General features: G+C 35.1%; 1 long non-coding RNA gene across 6 annotated transcripts; it reads left to right on the forward strand.

Moving 5' to 3' along the window:
• The first annotated feature begins 5,695 nt into the window (after positions 1-5,695).
• Positions 5,696-23,639, forward strand: LOC111367136. Of its 6 annotated transcripts, XR_002697724.1 has the most exons (6): positions 5,698-5,994; positions 6,067-6,181; positions 7,401-7,541; positions 8,401-8,563; positions 9,082-9,196; positions 23,621-23,635. It is a non-coding gene; the product is annotated as an uncharacterized LOC111367136 (long non-coding RNA). The 6 variants fall into 6 exon arrangements; XR_002697722.1 differs by lacking the exons at positions 9,082-9,196; positions 23,621-23,635 and adding an exon at positions 7,182-7,287 and having other exon boundaries at positions 5,697-5,994; positions 8,401-8,828; XR_002697725.1 differs by lacking the exon at positions 9,082-9,196 and having other exon boundaries at positions 5,701-5,994; positions 23,621-23,639.
• The last annotated feature ends 215 nt before the right edge of the window (positions 23,640-23,854 follow it).

A 23,854-nucleotide genomic window follows, 5' to 3' on the forward strand; every position in this document is an offset into this window, starting at 1 on the left:
ATATTATTTTGAGTCATATATCTAACCTGTAAAATTTGCAATCCAATGTGAAGCCCACATATGGAATAATTAATTATTCCAACATTCTCCCACTTGGGCAAATATTTGATTGCCATAATAAAGTTTTAACACCCGGGTTAGACTACATAGGTGGCCACAAAAGTATAGCTCCAATGATGACACCTTACGTAACATGATCCGATCCAACAAGAATATTAACACCGAACATGGAAGTCATTACACCAATTTAAGAGATATAAGACCATTCCACAGCTACAAATGTCAACATCCTTATCGACATGGATCCCCATCCTCCAACCAATGTGGTAGTATGTGGTATGAACTTAGCACCAAATGTGATAAAAAACTGTGCTAACTCATATCAGTCCTCATAATGCTTCGAATCAAAATGAAGCCACATGTCTCTAAAGGAGACTCATCTTATGTCTTTATATGTCATATTTCAATATGCCAATAACATAAAAAGACATAAGTCAAATGCATGCTTAAAAAATAGTTCATGGATATGGGAAAAATATTTTATTATTAGAAGGGGCTGTACCCGAAAACATATGGGTTGCCTACGTACCCCGTAAAGGGATCAAGTTCAAAACGTAGTTCTTTACATAAATAACTCCCACTAACCAAAAATATCAAATGTTTCCACAATACCCATATTAGTAACATGTGTCCTAAAAACTTTTGGAGTGAGTCCCTTAGTCAAGGGATCTGCAACCATCGCCTCTGTATTGATATGCTCTATTTTCGTCTGCCCTTCTTTGACTCTGTCTCTAACAACCAAATATTTGATGTCAATATGTTTTGATCCACCAGAACTTTTATTATTTTTTGAAAAGAATACTGCTGCACTGTTATCACAGTAGATGGTGATCGGTCTTGAGATGGAATCAACAGCTTTCAAACCAGAGATGAAATTTCTTAACCAAACGGCTTGGACTGTAGCCCCATAACATGCCACGAATTCAGCTTGCATATTAGAAGATGCCACTAAAGTCTGTTTAACACTTTTCCAAGAAATGACACACCAGCTAATGTAAAAATATAACCTGAGGTTGATTTCAAATCATCTTGACATCCAGCAAAATCAGAATCTGAATATCCTACCACCTCAAGATGATTTGTACGCTGGAATGTAAGTATATAACCTTCAGTTTTCTTCAAATATCTCATAACTTTCTTAGCTGCTTTCCAATGTTCTTGTCCTGGATTAGACTGAAATCTGCTAAGGACACTTACTGCGTAGGCTATATCCGGTTTAGTGCAAACTTGAGCATACATCAAGCCCCCTACAGCACTAGCATATGAGATCATCTTCATAGACTCCCTTTCCAGCTCATTCCTTGGACATTGAGTTTTGTTAAACTTATCTCCTTTTATGATAGGTACATCACCAGGTGCACAATTCTGCATGTTAAACCTTTCTAGAACACGTCGTATATAAGCTTTTTGAGAAAGTCCCAATAAACCACGATTTCTATCATGATGTATTTCAATGCCAAGTACATAGGAAGCTTCTCCAAGATCTTTCATCTCAAAATTAGCAGACAACATTTTCTTTGTCTCATGAAGCAGCCCTAAGTTACTGCTAGCAAGCAGAATGTCATCAACATACAATACAAGAAAAATAAAATTTCTCCCACTGGTTTTAAGATAAATGCATTGATCAATAGTATTTTCGACAAAACCAAAATATGTCACAACCTCATCAAACTTTAAATACCACTGTCGAGATGCTTGCTTGAGACCATATAAGGATTTGTTTAACTTACACACCAAGTTTTCTTTTCCTTTTACAACAAAGCCTTCAGGTTGTTTCATATAAACCATTTCAGAAAGATCTCCATTCAAAAATGCTGTCTTAACATCCATTTGATGAAGCTCCAAATTATAGTGTGCCATAAGAGTCATGATAATTCGAAAAGGATCTTTCGACGAAACAGGGGAGAAGGTTTCAACATAATCAATGCCTTCTCGTTGAGTGAAACCTTTTGCAACCAATCTTGCTTTCTTTCATTCAACGTTTCCTTTTGAATCTAATTTACTTTTGAAAATCCACTTGTTATCTACAGCCTTAGCATCTTGAGGAAGTTCAACAAGATCCCAAACTTTATTCCTTTCCATGGAATTCATTTCATCTTCCATGGCAGCTATCCATTTATCTGTCTCAGGACTTGTCAATGCTTGATTATAAGTTACAGGATCAACAATATGCCCAATATTAAAATCGCTCTCCAATAAATATGTAACATAATCACTGGGCAATGCAGATCTTCTTTCCCTTTGTGATCTCCTAACTTGTGGCTCAGGAACCGATTCAATCGTTGTTTGAGGAATTGGAGATTCCTCCTAGTTTCTCGGTTCTTCATTAACAACTTCAATTGGTTGGGAATCAGCTCTTTCCTGTATGATGGGAACTGGAACAACAACTTGATTGTGTTCAACAAGAATTTCTCTCAACGTGGAACTCCCACAGTCTCCAAAATCGTTCTCCAGAAACTTAGCAGTAATGGACTCCACAATTCTAGTGCCGCGATTTGGACAGTAAAACTTACATCCCTTTGATCTATCCGGATACCCAATAAACTAGCCAGGAGTTGATTTAGGGTCTAATTTCTTTTCAAATGGATTATAAATCCTAACCTCAGCTGGGCATCCCAAAACTTTAAAATGAGCCAAACTTGGCTTACGTCCTGTCCATAATTTTATGTCCTGTCCATAATTCAAAAGGTGTCTTTGCAACAGCTTTACTTGAAACTCTGTTCAAAATATACATAGCTGTTTTCAAGGCTTCACCCCACAAATATTCAGGCAAATTTGTTCTACTCATCATACTTCTAACCATATCTTTTAGAGTTCGATTACGTCTTTCAAAAACACCATTCTGCTCAGGTGTCCCTGGCATGGTGTATTGGGGCACTATTCCACACTCTTGTAAAAATTTTGCAAAATCACCCATATTTTGACCAGACTCGTCATATTTCCCATAGTACTCACCACCTCGGTCAGATCTTACAACTTTGATACTTTTCCCACATTGTTTCCCCACTTCCAGTTTGAAAATTTTGAATTTTTCAAGTGCATGTGATTTGTCGTTAATCAAATAAGCATATCCATATCGTGAGAAATCAACAATGAAAGTTATGAAATATTTATTCCCACATATAGTGGAAAGCAAAGGTCCACTGATATCAGTGTGAATTAAGTCAAAAATTCCATTACTCCTAGTCGAACCCTTCCTCGTAGACTTAGTTAACTTTCCTCTTATACAATCTATACAGGTGTCAAAATCGGAGAAGTCTAAGGAAGGAAGTATCTCATCTTTTACTAATCTTTCCATTCTATCCTTAGAAATATGACCAAATCGCTTATGCCACAACATAGAGGATGATTCATGAATTAAAGCCCTTTTCTTTGATACATTTGTAACACACGAGACATCACCAAAAGAAGCCAAAGATAATTTATATAAACCATCACATAAAATGTCATTTCCAATCAAACGAGAATCATTAAATAACTTAACCATTCCATTACCAAAATTAAATGTAAAACCACAAGCATCAAGTTTTGGTATAGAAATTAAATTCCGTCTCATCTGCGGTACATAAACTGTATTTTCCAAAACAAGATAAAAACCAGACTCTAAAGTTAACTTCACTACTCCTATGAATTCAACCTTCACTTGGAATCCATTTGCAACGCTCAAACTTACTTCATTCTCACTTGGCCTCCATTTGCTTATGAACCTCTACAAGGAATTCACAATATGAATACTAACTCCTGAGTCTAACCACTAAGAATTCAAAGGTACATCTACTAAAGAAGACTCAAAACAAACTAAGGCCAAGGGAATATCTGAAGAACTCTTCTTCTTTTCCAACCAAGTCTTGAACTTAAAACAGTCTTTCTGCCAGTGACCCTTCTTTTTACAGAACTTGCATTGATCATTTTTCTTTATAACTGCTTTGGGACCACTAAGATTTTTATTCTGCTGACTTCGGTGGGACTTATTACCCTTACGAAACTTAGGTTTATGATTATGAGAAGGCCCCTTATTCTGTGATGGCTGAAAAGCTAATTGCACAGTTTCAACAGTTTCACGGCGCATCCTATACTCTTCTTGGGCACACACTGCTATGAGGTCATTCAAATTTCACTTATCCCGCTGAGCATTGTAAGCAACCTTAAGCTGATTAAACTTGCTAGGAAGGCTATTCAAAACATGATAGACCAGGAAAGGCTCCGTAATGGGAATGTCAAGAGCTTTTAGCTTAGATGATATATTTATTATTTTCATGACATGCTCCCTAACACCACTTGTACCGTCATATTTCATGCTCATAAATTTATCCATAAGATCCCCAGTTTCGGCTTTATCAGACTCAATAAATTTTTCTCCGATGGCATCCATAAAACTTTTGGCATTTTCATTATTAGGGATGGCACCTAGAATGGAATCAGATATCGATCGCTTAATAATTTTTAAACAGAGTTTATTAGCCCTTTCCCACTTTTCATGCTCGGTTACATATTCAAAGGTACTCTTATCCGTGGGTTTTTCAAGCTTTTTCTCCATTGCAAAATCCAAGCCTAAAAGACCAAGTGCTATTTCTACGTCTTGTTTCCATCTCACATAGTTATTCACAGTCAAAGTTTCAATAGCAGACAATTGATTCGAAAGAGATGAGGCATTATAAACTGTGGAAGCATAAAATATCACTCTTAATATCATCCAAACTTAATGCATGCAATCAAATGGATGATGAAATATCCAACTAATTAATATGGGTTATTAATTAGATGATCCGTAATTTAAATCGAGACATATAAATTTTATTACGGTAAGAGCCTAGATGCATCATCATAAAGTCACCTTTGGGTCGACAATACAACATGCTATAAGGTACTCTTAAAACACATCATGTAGCTAGTTAGCAAAATCACATTGGTTTTCGAAATACCAACACCTTTGGGCAGAAGGAAATTTCTAAACCAAAATAAGCTCATTAACTTTCTCATGCCATTTTCCAAAAATATTACATATAATAACACCTTTGGGCAAGATATTATATGCAATAAATCAAAAATTGTTGGGCAAAAATATATGTATTTTTATTGTAGAGAAAATCGAATAAATAAAAATGAGTGTGCCACTTTGGCAGTTATCATCCATTTTTATTTCAAAATGTTTCTCTCTTAGTGGGAAAATAAGAATCATCTCAATGCCCATGAAAAATTTAATCACAGAAGTTATCCAACAAATCATAATCATTAATTGATGAAAGACAAGAAATCTATACGTGATTAACATTAAGAGACGAAATTGGCAAAAAAATTTCAAAATGAAATTTAATGCATAAATAATGGCATTATAAACACTTTAATTAAAAATATAGAAGTCGTCAATCAATTATTTATTTATTTATTTATTTATTTGATATAATTTTAAACAGGTCAAAATTAAAATTTTAATTGAGTCAAAATTGAAATTTTATGGACAAAGCTTTTAAATCCAATTTCAAAATTCAAATTTAATCCCTTTTCGAAAATTGCACCTTGATCCTAGTTAAAATTAAAACCGGGTCCTCCAGCTTCTCAAATTACAAATATGCCTTTTTTAAATAATCGCAATCTGACCCCAATTGTTAATTGCATGCTGGGGCCTTTTAACTTCTCAAATTACAACATGACCCCTGTCTTCCTTATTCAGCTCGTTTCATATACAACAATCACAATTAACAACCAAGCATTTAGGGCAAATCCAACACAAAATCAATTATAAATCCAACAATCCCTAACTCTCACTTCAATCAGTTTGTAAAAACGTAGTTTACTAGAAGTTGGAACTCTATTGAGGCAAAATCCAACTACTTGCAACAAATCGGGAGATCGATTATCATTGCTGCAAGATCCGAATTAATTGCAACAGCCCGGAGGATCGACGACGGTCATCCAACATGCGATTGGGACAGGGTGAGCGAGTGGGATTTTATTTTATTATTTATTATTATTATTATTTTTTTATTTATTTCTGTATTGGTATAGAATGAAAGGGAAATTTGGATTAGTGTTTCAAGCCACCACCATTAACGGCCCAGAAAAAGAATACGTTAATCCCAAGAACCTTCAGGTGTGAGGCAGTGGGAATAGCTTCCGCAAGGTTTGGTTTCTTTACATATGTTTTTATAATTATACATATATGCATACATGAATTTATACGCACAGAAAACTTTTAATGCAAGTTTTGTGTTCAAGTTATGTATATAATTATGGTGTTTCTGGGAATTGATTCTCTGTAAATTTGAGTTCAAGTCATACAGACAATTATATACACATACACGACTGCACTGCACAGAAACCTTTCTTTTTCCCCTTTTTTTTTATTTGATGTAAGGACAAAAGAGTTTAAAAACAATAATTGGTTTTTAATTATGGATTCTAGTTCTTAACACGCTGCTCTGATATCAATTGTTAATATTTAATGTCAATCATGCTAAGAATCAAGAATCACAAAATGATAAATTGATAAATCGAATTCATACCTGCGGAAGCCATTGTTGATATGAATTATAGTTGTCATAGTAGACAAGATCTTCCCTTCCTTGCTCCTCACAAAAGTATTAGCTATCAATGGGGCAAGCTACACACATAGAGAGGAGAGGGGACCTAGCCTTTATATATAGAAAATAATTGAGCGTCCCATTACGACTAGAATTCTAATTAGGGTTTATTTTCGGCCCACATACTTTAAATTACCACATCAAATTAATTACAACCCGTAAGGTGTAAAAGGTCCAATTGATCACTTAATAAATTTGGACCAAATACAAATATCATTATGAGCCATATATCTAACCCATAAAATTTGCAATCCAATGTGAAGCCAACATATGGAATAATTAATTATTCTAACAAAATTGTCTAAAGATTGATGATGAAACTATACGATTATCTAGTATTATATTCTTATATGACTTCTTTGACTACTAAACTTACATTGAAATTTTCATTTTTTGCATTTTCAATTTTGCTAGTATTGTGTGCTTTGAATGTCAATATAGACGCCTTCATCATTTCCCACTGTTTTGCATGAGAGCAAATTTTGTTGGTTGATAAACAATTTTTTTCGTATATATTTAATCATTGGTTTTATTGAGAAGGATAAAAAATGAGAACTGGAACCACAAGCATCAGAACTTAAGTGTAGCTGCAGATGAAAATCAGGCCAAGCATACAGTTCAGAACCAGATTAACGATGAGGGAACTGTCAGTATAAGATATTAAAAATAGAATCACTCCATTTTTTTACTTATTTGATGCAATTGTTACATTTATATATTTATGCACAAGCAACATTTACAAATTTACTTCTAATATAGAGACCCGTCGCGGACAAGGAGAAATATTATGAGAAAGAATTGAGTCCTAGAAAACAAGATTCTGTGGCTAAACCAGAGAACAAGGCCGTTGTCCAGTCACTGATGGTTTCAAGCCGCATTCCCCCTGCTGATCCAACTAATGTTTGTCTCATCGCTTATTTTACTTGAGCTATAACTTTTCAGCACATCTCTTTTTTCCCCTTAAATCTTGATTTATAATACGTGCTATGAAAAACTAATTATAAACAAGCCTATCTGATAATATAATCAAACTGGTATTTTGGACTCAAACTTCACAAATCATCCTACAGTAACAACTGAGGCAACGGGTGATTAATTTTGGAACAAACTGCACATGTTGCGTAAGTTCTTTCATGCACATTCGTTGAAAGATAGTTGCTATTAACATTACTTTATTTCATGCTGCTTTATTTAGTGTCTGTCTCTTTAAATTCTTGTCTCGTTTCTTTCTCTATTTTTTTCTTTTAGCATCCTACATGAATTGGTATTGGATTTTTTTCCCCTAAAGCTTGATGGGAATCTTAGAATAGATATTATTTCATCTAGTTTCGAATTTTAAAATTCATTTTAAGAAACATAATTAGAATTTGATTTAATGAATTTTATTAGATATTTCCTGCTTCGAATAGGATCTTTGAAACCCTAATGAAGGAGCATATGTATCATAATTTACACTATTTCAAGAATGACATGCTTTCATTTGTATAATTCTTCTTCCGGTTCTATTGCCCTCCTTCTATCTCCCCCTCTTCTTCTCTTTTCTCCCTCCTTTGTCTTCTTCTTTCCCCTTTTATCATTCTCCTATAATTCTACTACTTGGTTCAATTGCATCATATTTGGTTTATGTAGCGATAAGAAACTCCAAAAAATAACATGTGCAACTTCTCCACAAAAATTATCATGGGATCCACAAGAGGAGTACATATTCCTCTTGTACTTTAAGATTATGATGTAATTATATTATGTACATCTGTTGCAGATGTACCTAGTAAGGCTCCCCAACATAGTGGCCATTGATCCGAGGCCATATGATCGAAGCACGTATGTTGTACAGGACTTGTTTGCGACAGATAGTTCTGGCTCTAGAAGACAAATCCCTTTCAAAATTATCATTCGTTGGAAGCATGTCAAGAATCCTGATGGTACAACGTCTTTAAGTTTATTTGTTGATGTTTTATTACTAATTTAACACATGAGATCATGCATGATCATGAAACTTTAGTCAACCCTTCATATTTCCATTGGCCATGGGCCAGATTCAATATAGAAGTACCGCTGGAGTTATTCTACACATAATTTTTGGATTAAAATCATGTCATTATTCTGAATTACAAAAAATGTGTAACTGCTTTACGACAACTTGCTAATTTTTTTCGGAATGAAAATTAATATGATGTTATTATAGAATTGTTATTTCAAAGATCTCATATCTCGCTCTTGCTGACACCTCTATGACTTGGGTCTTACCATCCTCATTTTTTGCTCGGCATTACTAATTTCCTCGTGTTTATCCATTTGTGGCTTTGAATATTGTGTTATGTTACCATGTAGTGGCTTAAAGTAGGAGCATTTACCATCAGGCTGTTACTTTGAAGTCACCAATAAAAAAAAATTTAGGCTGTGTTTTTATGAACATTTCTTTCTGTCTCTTTCTTCACAGGTGTCTTTTATATCTTGATCATGCAGTTGTCACACGTCTCGTAGTTATACAATTTGCAATGTAGCCCATGTCGTCGATCTGGTGACTGGTCTGTGACTACAGCGTGTGCATCATGGTATCTTTATGTACAAAATTGCCTTACACTCATAAATTTATAATTAGAGAACAATCCGAGACCCTAGATTGGAAAAGAATTGCGTTTAGGTTAGGAAGTGGAGGAAAGAAACCCTGGGAGTGTGAGACGTTTAAACCTCAAATTATTGAAATCCTAGAAGTTACGTTAAGGACTTGTGATTACAACTCTATCCAGGTCAAAATGGACGTCATGTTTGATAAGCAAAAAAGATCGAATAAGAAATCCAGTTACCATATTCAAATATTACAACATAATTGAAACTCATCACTCTAAATGGTAATCACAAGATACAAATGTAAAAGAAAAGAATCACGTACCTGTAGCCAAAAGAGAAATCTGCATAGGGTTTTCAAATTCTTTCATCTGTCATGTTCAAACTTTTTGAGCTTTTAATGAAGATCTGTATGCAATAACAAGTATCCGAGATTAGACATTGTTGGAAATCTACTTAACATGCTCAGCGAAAAATTAAAACAATTTTTTATTCCCATCAAGAATTATCTTTGTGTTTAGATAGAAATTGTGATAAAGATGTACCTTTTAAAATTCTGCAAACTTTTTGCTTTTCTTCTTGTTCCAGCAACTTCAATCTGTTACCTCTAGCTGTCCAATTGTTCAGCCTCCAACAGTGATCCACACAGAGAACAAGATTGTAGGATTAGAGTTTTCTTCTTGTACTAGCAAGAATAATGAATTCACTATAAAATTGTAAAAGTTATTTATCTAAGCCCAAATGGGATTGGCCTGACCCGATCTAATATTTAATTAATCAATTTAATGAAATTCAGTCCATGAATTAATTAATTCGGGCTTATAAATAACCAACCAATTAATTTATTTGTCCAACGATTGTTAAATTAATTAATTAACAAATTACAATCTTCCAATTCTCTTCTATGTGCGATCCATTAGGTTCCTGATCACAATGCCTAACGACGTAAAATATTATTTTGGTCTAATCAAAATTAATAAATTAAAACACCTGTTTAATTTATCATAAATTCACACTCGCCGTCTCAAATTAACATCTAGCAATGTGTCAGACAATACACGTGACGAGAAATGTCACGTGGCTTGACAAAACCAAACTCGTTCGTTTACCGTGAAATTATAATCCTTTCGTCAATATGATCCTATCAATTACGAGATATGGAAGTTTGTCAATCCCGATTATCGATCATATCTTTCACTCCACTATTAAGTCAATATAAGTCTAAAACTCCTTTTCAACTTATGAGTATACCTTAGCCAAGGATTTCGTTATTGACTTAATTAAATGAAACGCAGATCATAATCTTTTACTATCTAAGAGTGACGATTTCTCTATTGATCATTCTCAACCTTCATACGATTCTTGACATGCCTGAACGATGCCGTATTAGCGACCTTTGGCCGAGCAAAATCCAACACCGCCAAAGTATGACTGTCTTCATATAAGGTACCATGACGACCTCAAATTAAAGGACCGGACCAATTCCACTACCGAACGTTAGAGATTAACCATTGACACTCAAATAGTTATCCATGTGGAATCTCTCGGTAGATCTCCAATGTTTTGTTCTATAATAAAATATCAACATGTTCATTTAAGTGTCACACACTTTAGTTTGTGAGATCAGCTACTTACTTCACAAGTAAGAAATGTCACACGTAATGGTCTATCCGTAATAACGATATTCGTATCTCGTTATTACGTATGACCACGGACGATTTAAGATTCAATCATATGTAATTTGTATTTCACAACCACAACTCCTTGTGATTAACAAATTACTAAAATTTGAATCTACGGACTCTATTATTTAATTTAATTGTCTATTAATTAAATAATAGATCTACCATTAAATTATATTAATTATATATTAAAAGTACTTATGTCCAATGTTGATTGGACTTAGGACATAAAACTTACAAACTCCCACTTGCACTAGATCCAATAACTTATGTATCCAATATCATAAGAGTCTACATGACGATCATGTTTATGCTATGACAACTCTTTGCCAGTGAATCTGTAATATTGTCAAATGTGGGAATTCATTATTCTCTTTACGTCATTTCTATGTATTATCTCTCTGATGATATTATACCGCATTAATACATGTTTGGATCATTGATGGGGCCTTAGTTCTTTCGCTTTCGCGATGGCTTCATTGTTATCACAATACAATGGCATGTGATCAACAATATTAGGAACTACCCCAAGTTCATTAATGAACATCTTGATTCACATTGCAACTCTTTGCTACTTCTGAAGAAATCATGTATTATGTTTTCGCTATTGAATCAACTATTGTTTAATGTTCAGAACTTTTCCAACACATCGTTTAAGAGTAAACCAATTTCTCCATATAAAATCTTCTCAAAATTTTATCTATATAGATTGGGATGAGCTAAGCAATCTTCTAGATCTATCTCTATAGATCAAGTTGCTTTTCTATATCGTTTATGAATAAATCCTTTAACAACTATTATTTCAACGATTGAAATATAGGGATGTCGTTTGCTATAATATTAGGAATGTGACAATGATCCCACTATCTTCTTGCAAACACACAATTCGTCTTCATATTTGATAAAATCAAATATTTTGATTTTTTCTATCAAATCGAAGATTTCAACTCCAAGAGGTTTACTTTAACCCATAATCATGGTATGTAACTATTACAACCAAAATTCGAATGAACTTCAGTATGGCTACATGCGAAAGGTTTCGTCAAGATCAATACATTATCTTTGTTTGTTATCTTTTGCTACTAGCCTTGCTTTGTATGTATGGATATTCCCATCCATGTCAACCTTTTATTGTAAACCATGTACAACCTATGGGTTTTATCCCATCAGGAGGGTCGACCAAGGTCCAAACCTTGTTCACATACGTCGAGATCATCCCGAGTTTCATGGTCTCTTGCTATCTCTTTTAAGTCAAAACTTGACTTTATTTTTGTGCAATTAGTAGGTTCATCATCCTGGATCAATAATACCTGATTAGTAATCGTGGATTCGCACCTTCTTCAAGGTCGAATGATCCTACTAGATTTAAATGGAGCTGTCATGTCCTCAGGAGTCTCTACTTTTTGATTAAGAGTATGTCTCATATCAGATATGGGATCAAACTCGGATTCATCTACTTGGTTAACTATATCTGTGGACTCTTAAACTCTTTCAAGTTCTATTTTGCTCCCATTGTCCTCCCCTAGAGTAAACATTTTCTCTAAGAAGACGATCTGTCATGAGACGAAGACTTTCTTCACAATAATAAAATATATATTCAAATATTTGTTTTGAATATCCCACAAATATGTATTTATTGGATTTAGTCTCAAACTTATCTAATTCAAGGCGCTTCAAATAAGCGTCATGGCCCCAAACTTTCATATGAGATAAATTGGGACTATTGCCTTTTCATAACCTATATGGAGTTCTGTTAACCAACTTAGATGTGACATAATTTAGTTTGTTACACACTGCAATCAGTGCATGACCCCAAAGTGATTTTGGCAGATTTGCATGGCTTGTTATTAATTGTACTATATCTAATAGTTTACGATTCTTTCTTTTAGATACACCACTATACTACAGTGTATATGGAGGAGTTCACTGCAAGAAAATCTCATTCTCTCTTAGATAATCTAAATTTTATCTTTAAGATACTCTCATTTCGATCGAATCTTAATGTGATCTTTACCTTTTTGCTTCTCTACTTTTAGCTTGAATCCTTTGAACATTTTAAGAACTTCATGCTTGAATTTCATCAAGTATATACATGATAATTGATGACATAAGATGTGAACCCCGTAGCAACTTAGACTACGAAATCCACAACTAAATTGATGCGGAACCCAAGAATGCCAATTGATAACAAGTTTGGATTTGAACCCAACAAGATGAAACAAAGAACCAAAGGGTAACGGTGATACAATGGACCCCTTGCTTACAAATTGAAGAACCCACGATCCGGTGTTGAACGCCACAAGGAGTTATCCTTGATAAGTTCTAAATTATTGTTCAAAGAAGAACAAATTGGAAGAAAGCAAAAGCCTCTCTTGAATTTAATAATAATTGCCAAAAGTCTTTTTACAATGTAATGGAGAGAGTATTTATTCTAAAGCTAAAAATTGTGCAAAATAGTCAAAATATGGAAAAAAGTCTAATTGATATCAAATTCTAACAAAATAAGGAAATTCGGGAAAAAAAGAAAATTTTGCCGGATTTTTGTACCATGCGGCCACATGGTACATTTCCATACGGTCGCATGGAAGGAACTTTCGCTTCTCAAGAAAACCCTGCATGGGTCTATGCGGCCGCACCACTTTAAAACCATGCGGCTGCATGGTTATTACTTTGGCCTCTATCTTCGTTCCCTTGTATTGAGTTGATCCACTATGATTCGGCTTTTGACCCGAACACAAAACTTGTCCCATTTTGAGTTCCAAACATCATCCCATCAATGGTTTCTTGAACGAGCTAACACATCACTTGTTTCACTTGCTTTGCTCTCGATTGCGTCATCGGTCTGCCTTCGATAATCAACGGGTCTCGAATCGAACTAGCCGTCTTCAAGCTTGATTCTTGGATCACATAATCCCCTCCCTCTTCAAGAGGATTCGACCTCGAATCTACACCTGCATCAAAAAGGGAAAGATCAGTAACTTTAAATGTTACTGATACATTATACGCACCTGGCAAGTCCACTTTGTAGGCATTATCGTTGATCTTCTCGGTGATTTGGAAATGACCATCTCCCCGCGGTTGCAATTTGGACTTTCGCTGCTCCGGAAAATGTTCCTTCCTCGAATGCACCCACACCCAATCTTCGGGTTCAAAGGTCACACGCTTCCGCCCTTTGTTTGCCTTTGACGATTTGAGCTTGTTCTTTTCTTCAATTTGCATACGGACCTTCTCATGAAGTGTCTTCACCATCTAAGCTTTCCTCTTACCATCCATGCTACCTCGTTCATTCACAGGCAAAAGAAATAAATCCAATCGAGTTAGTGGATTAAATCCATACACAATTTCAAAAGGTGAATAAGAAGTCGTCAAATGTACAACACGATTATAAGCAAGCTCAATAAATGGCAAGCAATCTTCCCAATTCCTTAAGTTCTTATTAATCACTATTCAAAGTAATTGAGTCATGGTCCTATTTTCTACTTCAGTTTGACCATCCGTTTTTGGGTGACAAGTTGTAGAAAATAACAATTTAGTTTCTAACTTATTCCACAAAACACACCAGAAATGACTCAAAAATTTTATATCTCGGTCCGACATAATACTCTTAGGGACTCCATGCAAACGTACTATCTCCCTAAAGAATAAATTAGCAATGTTAGTGGCATCATTGGTTTTGTGACATGGTGTGAAATGTGCCATTTTACTAAACCTATCAACCCTACAAAGATGAAATCCCGACCTTTCTTTGTCCTAGGTAACCCCAACACGAAATCCATAGAAATATCCACCCAAGGTTTACTAGGTATAGGTAAAGATGTATACAAGCCATGGGGTAAAACTTTTGATTTAGTCTGTTTACAAGTTATGCACTTCTCACAAATCCGTTCTACGTCACTACGCATTTTAGGCCAATAAAAGTGTTCCCCTAACATGTCTAAAGTCTTTTGAATCCCAAAATGACCCATTAGACCCCCATTGTGTGCTTCCCTTACCAATAATTCACGTATTGAACAATTTGGAATGCACAACTTATCCTCCCTAAACAAATATCCTTCATATCTATACAATTTATCAACGGCCATTTTAGCACATGAATTATAAATGTTTGAGAAATCAATGTCATTTTCATACGTGCTCTTAATATGCTCAAAACCAAGTAATTTTGCACTTAAAAAGTTAAAAAGCACGTACCTTCATGACAAGGCATCTACAACTATGTTTTCATTACCTTGTTTATACCTGATGACGTATGGAAATGTCTTTATGAACTGTATTCGCCTCGCATCGCTTGTTCAACTTACCTTGACCCCGCAAGTGCTTTAGGGATTCATGATTGGTGTGTATCACGAACTCCCTAGGCCACAAGTAATGCTGCCAAGTCTCCAATGCTCGAACAAGGGAATACAGCTCCTTGTCATACATTGGGTAGTTCAATGCAGCTCCAGTCAACTTCTCGCTAAAATAAGCAATAGGTCTCCTTTCCTGCATTAACACTGCTCCAATACCTATCCTCGATGGATCACACTCAATCTCGAACGTTTTATCAAAGTTAGGTAATGCCAAAATAGATGCTTTACACAACTTATCCTTAATGGTGTTAAATGCATGTTCTTGTGTTTTCCCCGAGTGAAAACCTACGCTTTTCTTAACAGACCATGGAAGCTCCTAACCTCAGTTATACTTTTAGGTGTTGGCCATTCTTTAATAGCTTTAATCTTCTCCTCATCCACTTCTACCCCATTAACACTAACAACAAATCCTAGGAAAACAACTCTATCCATGCAAAACGTGCACTTCTTAAAATTAGCATACAATTGTTCCTTTCTCAACACAACAAACATGTACTTTAAATGTTCTAAATGCTCACCTAGGTCTTTGCTATAGATGAAAATGTCATCAAAGTAAACTACAACAAATTTTCCTATGAAAGCACGTAAAACATGATTCATTAAACGCATAAATGTGCTCGGTGCATTTGTGAGACCAAATGGCGTAACCAACCACTTTTATAACCCATATTTATTTTAAATACCGTTTTCCATTCATCATCCTCTCGCATGCGAATTTGATGGTACCTGCTCTTAAGATCAATTTTACTAAAAACACAAGCACCATGCAATTCATCAAGCATATCATCTAGCCTAGGATTGGGTGACGATATTTTACCGTAATATTGTTGATAGCTCTGCAGTCCACGTACATCGCCAAGTCCCATCCTTCTTTGGCACCAATAGAATAGGCACGCACATAGGCTCATGCTCTCCCTCACGTAATGTTTGCTCATCAACTCTTCCACTTGTCTTTGAAGCTCCTTCGTCTTCTCGGGATTGCTCCGGTAAGTTGGTCGGTTTAGAATGACTGCCTCAGGTATGAAGTCGATTTGGTGCTCGATCCTTCAAGTTGGTGGCAATCCACTTAGCACCTCCTCCGGAAACACATCTTCGAAATCCTGTAACAAAGACTTAACCACGCTCGGGAGGGAGGTGTTAGACTCCTCAAGGGAGAGGAGAGATTCCTTATAAACTAACAACAACACTTGTCTCTTATCACTCAAAGCCTTTTCTAATTCACTCCCCCTCGCAAAGAAGTTCACTTTTGGCTTTTCTCTCCATTCAGCTGACTCTTTTTCTCTTCACTCAATTGACTCTTTTTCTCTTTGCTCATGTGGCCCCTCTCTCTTTCCCCCTTTCTCGGCCACCTCGCTATTTTCTCTCTTACTCATAGGCTCACTATCTTCTCTCCTTTTTGTAGATTCTCTCGCTCTCCTTTTTTCCTCATTTCTCAGTTTTATTTGGTCTTCATACACCTGAGCCGGTGTTAATGGCGCAAGAGTAATGGACCTCCCATCCTTAACAAAGCTATACCGATTTCTATACCCATCGTATGTAACCTTCCTATCAAATTGCCAGGGTCTCTCCAATAGAATATGACCCGCTTGCATAGGCACCACATCACATACAACCTTGTCATTATATCTCCCAATTGAGAAATTAATTAACACCCGTTTATTTACCCTAACTTCCCCGCTCTCATTCATTCACTACAATTTATAAGGCCTAAGGTGTCTCAATAATGCTAAACCCAATTTCTCAACTAAAGTTGTGCTAGCCACATTTGTGCAACTCCCACCATCAATAATCAAGCTATATACCTGATCGTGGACGTGGTACCGAGTGTGGAATATATTCTCCCACTACTGCTCTGAATCATCTGTCTTGATTTGAGTGTTAAGTGCTCACCTCGAGACCAGCAGCTCCCCAACGGCAAATTCCGTCTCATCTTCATCACCAACATCCTCCAACGCCGACATGTCATCATACTCTCCTTCGCTCTCACTTACCACCTCTCCATTGTCCCGCAACACCATGGTTCATTTGTTAGGACACTGAGATGCAATGTGTCCTGTCTCTAAACACCTGAAACACTTGATGTCTCGACTCCATGATGGTTGTGGCTTCGATTTTCGCACTGTCCTACTAGCACTTTCTTCCTTCTGCCACTCATTTCTTCCCTTGGTTACCACTTTACTCCCCTTATTATTACCATCCCACTTCGACCTATGATTTGGGTTAGAAGACGAAGTATTCACCGGCTGCCTCGTAGTCTCCTTCCTCTTCAGTTTTTTCTCCACCTTCATGGCTACGTGCAACATGTCCTCCAGCTCCACGTAATGCTGCAATTCCACTACATTAGCAATTTTCCGATTTAGATTGTTGGAGAACCGTGCCATGGTAACTTACCGATCCTCCACCACATTTACTTTGATCATGAGTATTTCCATTTCTTTGTGATAGTCCTCTACGCTCCTCGACCCTTGATATAGGCTCTGCAACTTCTGATGGATCTCCTTATAGTAGTGGTTAGGAATGAACCGCTTTCTCGTCAACGCCTTCAAATTCTCCCAAGTACTAATTGATCTTCCCCCACACCGTTGCTGTGTAGTAACCACTTGATCTCACCAGGTTTTTGCATAATCAATGAACCCTAGAGCCACTAATTTCACCTTCTCCTCCGAATAATTATAGCACTCAAAAATTAATTCCATCTTTCTTTCCCATTCCAAGTACGCCTCTGGGTCACTCCTCCCCTTAAATTGAGGAATGGACGTTTTGATATTGCCCATATTCCCATCTGCCTCATCTTCGTGATTATTCCTACCCTATCGTTTAGGCCTGCCTCCTCTATTCCTCATCCGCCCCATTCCCACTTCTCCATACTCCTCATCATCCCATTCACTATTCAAATCAAATGCTTCCCATTCCATCCTATACTCCCGCCTTCACGCCCTCCTGGCATCAGATACCTCCACCCGCGGCTCCCTACTAAGATTAGCCACTGATGTAGCCCTCCAAGCATCCTGATGATCCAGCCTATCTCTAACAACCCCAAAAGCAAGTTCAAACCACTGTATCAAATCCTCCAATGCATTGTTGTGATAGTCGTGTTGGCTTAAGTTGGAACCTTCTTGTTCAGATATTCTCTCAATTTTCGCCTCACCAAATTTCACTCAAAATCACACAATTGGCTTTTACCCTGTAATGAGCTCGCCACTTTACCTTTTTCACTCAATCTTTCACCAAGAGCTTCCAAAAACAATAACAAACTCACTGGATTAAAACTTGTGGATCCAACCCGAAACGTAAGTCAAGAGAATAATTTTCAAGGGATTTGGAAACAAATGGAATAAAATTTGAATGGACTCACTAAATTTCAACGGATCAATTGTCGAAATTGAAGAATTGAAGAAAAAAAAGAACTTTGGACTTTAGGAATTTGAATGTGAACTTGTTGGTAGCAAATCAAGCAATTAATAAATTTTTTTGACGTGAATAGTAACTTTTTTTTAATATTCGGATGAACATTAACTTTTTTTTAATACAAGAGATTATACTACCAATGAAAAATACGGACTGAAGGAATGAATTGAAGAATGACTCAAGAACAAGGAAGAAACTTGGAAATCAAGAAAATTACAACCCAAACAAGAAAATTAAAGATAGAACCTGATTAAATTGGAACCAAAGCTCTGACACCAACTGATGCGAACCCCATAGCAACTTAGACTATGAAACTCACAACTAGATTGATGCGGAACCCAAGAACGCCAATTGATAACCAGTTTGGATTCTAACCCAACAAGATGAAACAAAGAACCCAAGGATAACGGTGATGCAATGGACCCCTTGCTTACAAATTGAAGAACCCACGATTCGGTGTTGAACACCACAAGGAATTATCCATGATAAGTTCTAAATTATTGTTCAAAGAAGAACAAATTGGAAGAAAGCAAAAGCCTCTCTTGAATTCAATAATAATTGCCAAAAGCCTTTTTACAATGTAATGGAGAGAGTATTTATACTAAAGCTAAAAATTGTGCAAAATCATCAAAATATGGTAAGAAGTCTAATTGATATCAAATTCTAACAAAATAAGGAAATTCGCGAAAGAAGGAAAATTTTGCCGTATTTTTGAACCATGTGGCCGCATGGTACATTTCCATGCAGTCGCATGGAAGGAACTTTCACCTCTCGAGAAAATCCTGCATGGGTCTGTGCGGCCGCACCACTTTAAAACCATGCGATCACATGGTTGTTACTTTGATCTCTGTCGTCGTCGCTTGTATTGAGTTGATCCACTTTGATTTGGCTTTCGACCCGAACACGAAACTTGTCCCATTTTGAGTCCCGAACATCATTCCATCAATGGTTTCTTGAATAAGTAATCCCATCACTCGTTTCACTTGCTTTGCTCTCGATCGTGTCATCGGTCCACCTTCGATAATCAACGGGTCTTGAATTGAACTCGCCATCTTCAAGCTTGATTCTTGGATCACATCAACATAAGAGAAATCTCATCTAACATTAATTGACATGGGTCCATATACACCACTATGTATTATGAAAATATTTATGTAGACATTTCTCCCTTTCAGATAAAAGGAGATTAGGTCATTGTGCCTAATAGGCATGATATGCACTTGTCAAATAATTCAAAATCAATTGACTCCACATACACATCTTTATGTAACATTGTATTTCATCTATATAGCAAAGTCTATCATGCCAGATTTAGGTAATAATTAAATTATCGCATTTATGCCTTATAATTTCTATACTCATTATAGAATCCTTAATATTTAGAATATAAATGTTAATTTTTTAGCTTACTATAACTATTAAGATCTTAATCAAGATAAGCAGGAACAACAATTGTCCTTAATATTAAAGTAGTTTATGTCTGAACACGAAATTCATTTAAATGTTCCAGCTATGGTGGGTACAAATCAACATTTCTCCAATTCCATCACTAAGCTAAATGGCAACGATAAGAAGTATGCTCCTACATGCAATACAGCAACCTTTGTTCATGTTCAATGTGTAGGTCAACTTCTCCCTATCGTAGTGGTCTACTTCTATTTAATTTCTCCATATTTGTATAAATATGAGATCTATATTTGGTATCAAATACCTAAGAAACTCATGAAGTAGATGTAAGCCTTGCAATACTTCTTCTAATGACCTTTCATTCTATAATGAAAACAAGGGTCATTAGATTTGGTATTGCCCTTCGCTTAGACTGTCTTAACCATATTGGATGCCTTTCTAAAGCCCCTTTAGATTTCACCTTAACACCCTTAGAGGAATAAATGGTTTGCCCATTACTAACTTTGATATCAGGCTCAATAGTCTTAAGCGTTTTAAGCAACTCAATGAGTGTGCGTTCGAGCTTATTCATATCATAATTCGTAATTAATATGAATAAATTTCTGGTAGAGATTGCAAAACTAAGTCAATACTCAGTTCCTGGTTCATGATTGTACTCAATTGAGACACTTCTCAATGCCATTATCTTCAGTACGTGAACACTGGCTGAATATTGCTATGTTATTTTGCATCGGTATAGTTGTCTGGAAGTCTCGTATCCTTCTACACATGATTATTATCATACAACTCTTTGAAATGAAAAATTATGTGTTGGCATCTATTCTCTCAAGTTGCTTTTGTAACTCAAGTAACGTAATGTAAATATCACACATGTTGCAGTGCTATTGTCATCATCATGTTATTATAGTAGCCACCTCTTCCTTAATTGAGTCATCAACGAATGTCTCTAGAAAGGATTACTCAAAGACATAACCAATTTTCTTATGCATGAGAACAATTCTCAGATTGCAGTGCCAATCCAAAAAAATTAGTTTGGTTTGATAGTTGGCATCCAATATGCCACTCAAATACACATGGTTACTCATTATTCAATAAGTATAAATGACAAAAGAAAAAGAATAATATATAAAATGCGCCAATTAATTTAACATGGACTTTTATTAAATTAATTATGCTCCCACAGTTTAACTCAATTTTATGACCCTCTCACATAAATTTATGGAGTCCATACTTGACTCCCAGTAGGCTAGGATCCCATCTGTTATATCAAGACCTTGAGTGTACTCAACACGCCTTAATAAAATATTTGGGTAGATACTATTTTTGTCATCACACATCTTATGTGTTAGCTTAACATGCCTCTAAAATTTATTTCCTTGAGTGTACTCAACAAAAGATAAATTTTAGTTAAGTTGAACCCATCATTCAAAATAATCTAATATTTCATATTGTCAAACATCTCCCGAATAGAGCAACCTTGAGTGTACTCAACAAGTTGAGACGATTTGGAACTCTGATTTTTCACTATTATGATGGAAGGCAAATAATAATTTGACTTAATATTTTATTGAGGGGTTTTACGTTCAAAAGTCTCATCATAACATTCACATATATTTTATTTTACATCTACCATGTAAATAAACATATATATAACATAAAATAATAGTGTGGACAATTATGGACTTTTACTATCCAGTCTTCTCGAGCCATGAGGAAGACTAGTTAGTCAATTCCAAGGGTTATCGCATTGATCAGTATCAATGCACAATCTTCATGGTTTTCTCCTCTCCGTGTGTCTTCAATTAGTCTAGCTACAACCTGTATCCTATACTAGTTGACACGCACGCCTAGATGAAATTGGACTCGTAGGCCCAAAATAACAATAATAACAATAATGGACTTGCATGTCCAAAATGAATAAGAACTCATAGGCCCTTAATAATGACAACAATAACGAGCTCGCAAGCCCAAAATAATAACAACAATAACAGGCTCACATACCCAGAGAACGACAAGAGTAAAATTAAACATTTAATTGGTCGAGTCCATAACTGTCCACTAATAATACATTCATCACATAAATGTTAGCTAATATGATATCTAATATTATATGCAAATACGTTTCAAGAATCTAGCAACTAAGGTCATCTAAACTCTTTTAGACAAATGGATCGGAACAATTAACTAATTAATCATATTAATCAATTAATTTAATTAGTGGGCATACTTAATTAAAATCAAATTTTAATTAAATACCGAATTAGAGTCCAACTCTAATTCCACAATTATTTGGCGGAACTATTTAACTAAAATCAAATTTTAATTAAATATCAAATTAGAGTCTAACTCTAATTTCAAAATTTAAGGGCATTGAATTTAATCAAAATCAAATTTTAATTAAATAGTAAAATTAGAGTCCAACTCTAATTCCAAGATTTTAGGGTGAATATATTTAATTAAAATCAAATTTGAATTAAATACCAAATTAGAGCCTAACTCTAATTTCAAGAAAACTGCAGCAACTCAAAAATTTTATAGATAAAAATTTATTTATTTTGTATATTATATAAATTCCTATTTTATCTGGGTCAAATAAATTAGATTTTGATAGAGCAATTATAAGTATATCAATATTGTACTCGTTGGATAGCTCATAATTAATTAGAAGTTTTTGACTTGAGAAAAAATTATTTTGGATAAGGATCCATTAAGTTAGACCCAATTGAAAGAAAATGGTATAAATATAACTTTATATAGATTATAAATCAATTTATTTTTTCTCTCTCCAAAAAGAAAACGTTTGAGGTGGGATTTTTATCATTATTTGTTAGTTTTGATTTAGAGATTCCTAAGATAGCACATGTTTTCACTATTCTATTATTCTAGTTACAACAAAATTCACTATACATCCATATACAGTTGGATATAGATAGTGGATATCTTGTAGTTGAACAAGATAAATAATAAAGTACATTGTGAGTAGACATTGGTGGCAAGATTTGGCCCTATCAAATTAAATTTTGGTTTATCTACTCTAGCCTACACCTATATATATATATAGGTATGATAAAAAGTTTTACTCACACCAATTCACACACACGGTAGGTCGAGAGAGAGAGAGAGGAAGAGAGAGAAGAAAGAAAGAGAGAGAGAAAGGAAGACAGAGAGAATGTAGCATTGTAAATAATGTTTGCATACATTGAATATTTTAATCACGTATTTCTCAAAGTGGAGAAAATATTTTGAACGTACTTTAGATTTTTCTAACAAGGTAAGATACATATGTGCAAATTATTTTCGTTTCTATATGCTTTTATATACAATTAAAAAATGCATGAATTGTCAGTGGACATTCGATTTTTTTTAAAGAGACATGAAATCCTACGGGATTATAAGAGGACATAAGATGGGTGTGTCGCTTGGTCACCGATATACTCCATAAGATCAGATAGTATGAATTGTAATTTTTATTATATATATATATATATATATATATATATATATATGGAAACTGCACGTATCTTACTGAGTGTTTTCGAATACTCACTCTTACAAATTTTTATAGGTTAGCTAGGGTCGATTGGAATTGTGGAAGGACGGTGATGTGGGTTGCCAAGTGGATCAAATGAAAAGAAAAATAAATGAGTTTGCCGTCTTTAAATTTACCAATTAGTTTAATTTTGTTCTAAACGTGTTATTTGACTTAGTTAAGTGTTTATGTTATGTTTAGATAAAATTTTCATATTTTAAATTTAGATTTATAAATGCTGCAGTTATTTGTTTAATAAAAAATTTTATT

This window comes from Olea europaea, chromosome 18 (genome assembly GCF_002742605.1).
Source record: "Olea europaea var. sylvestris chromosome 18, O_europaea_v1, whole genome shotgun sequence".
Taxonomy (NCBI): Eukaryota; Viridiplantae; Streptophyta; class Magnoliopsida; order Lamiales; family Oleaceae; genus Olea; species Olea europaea.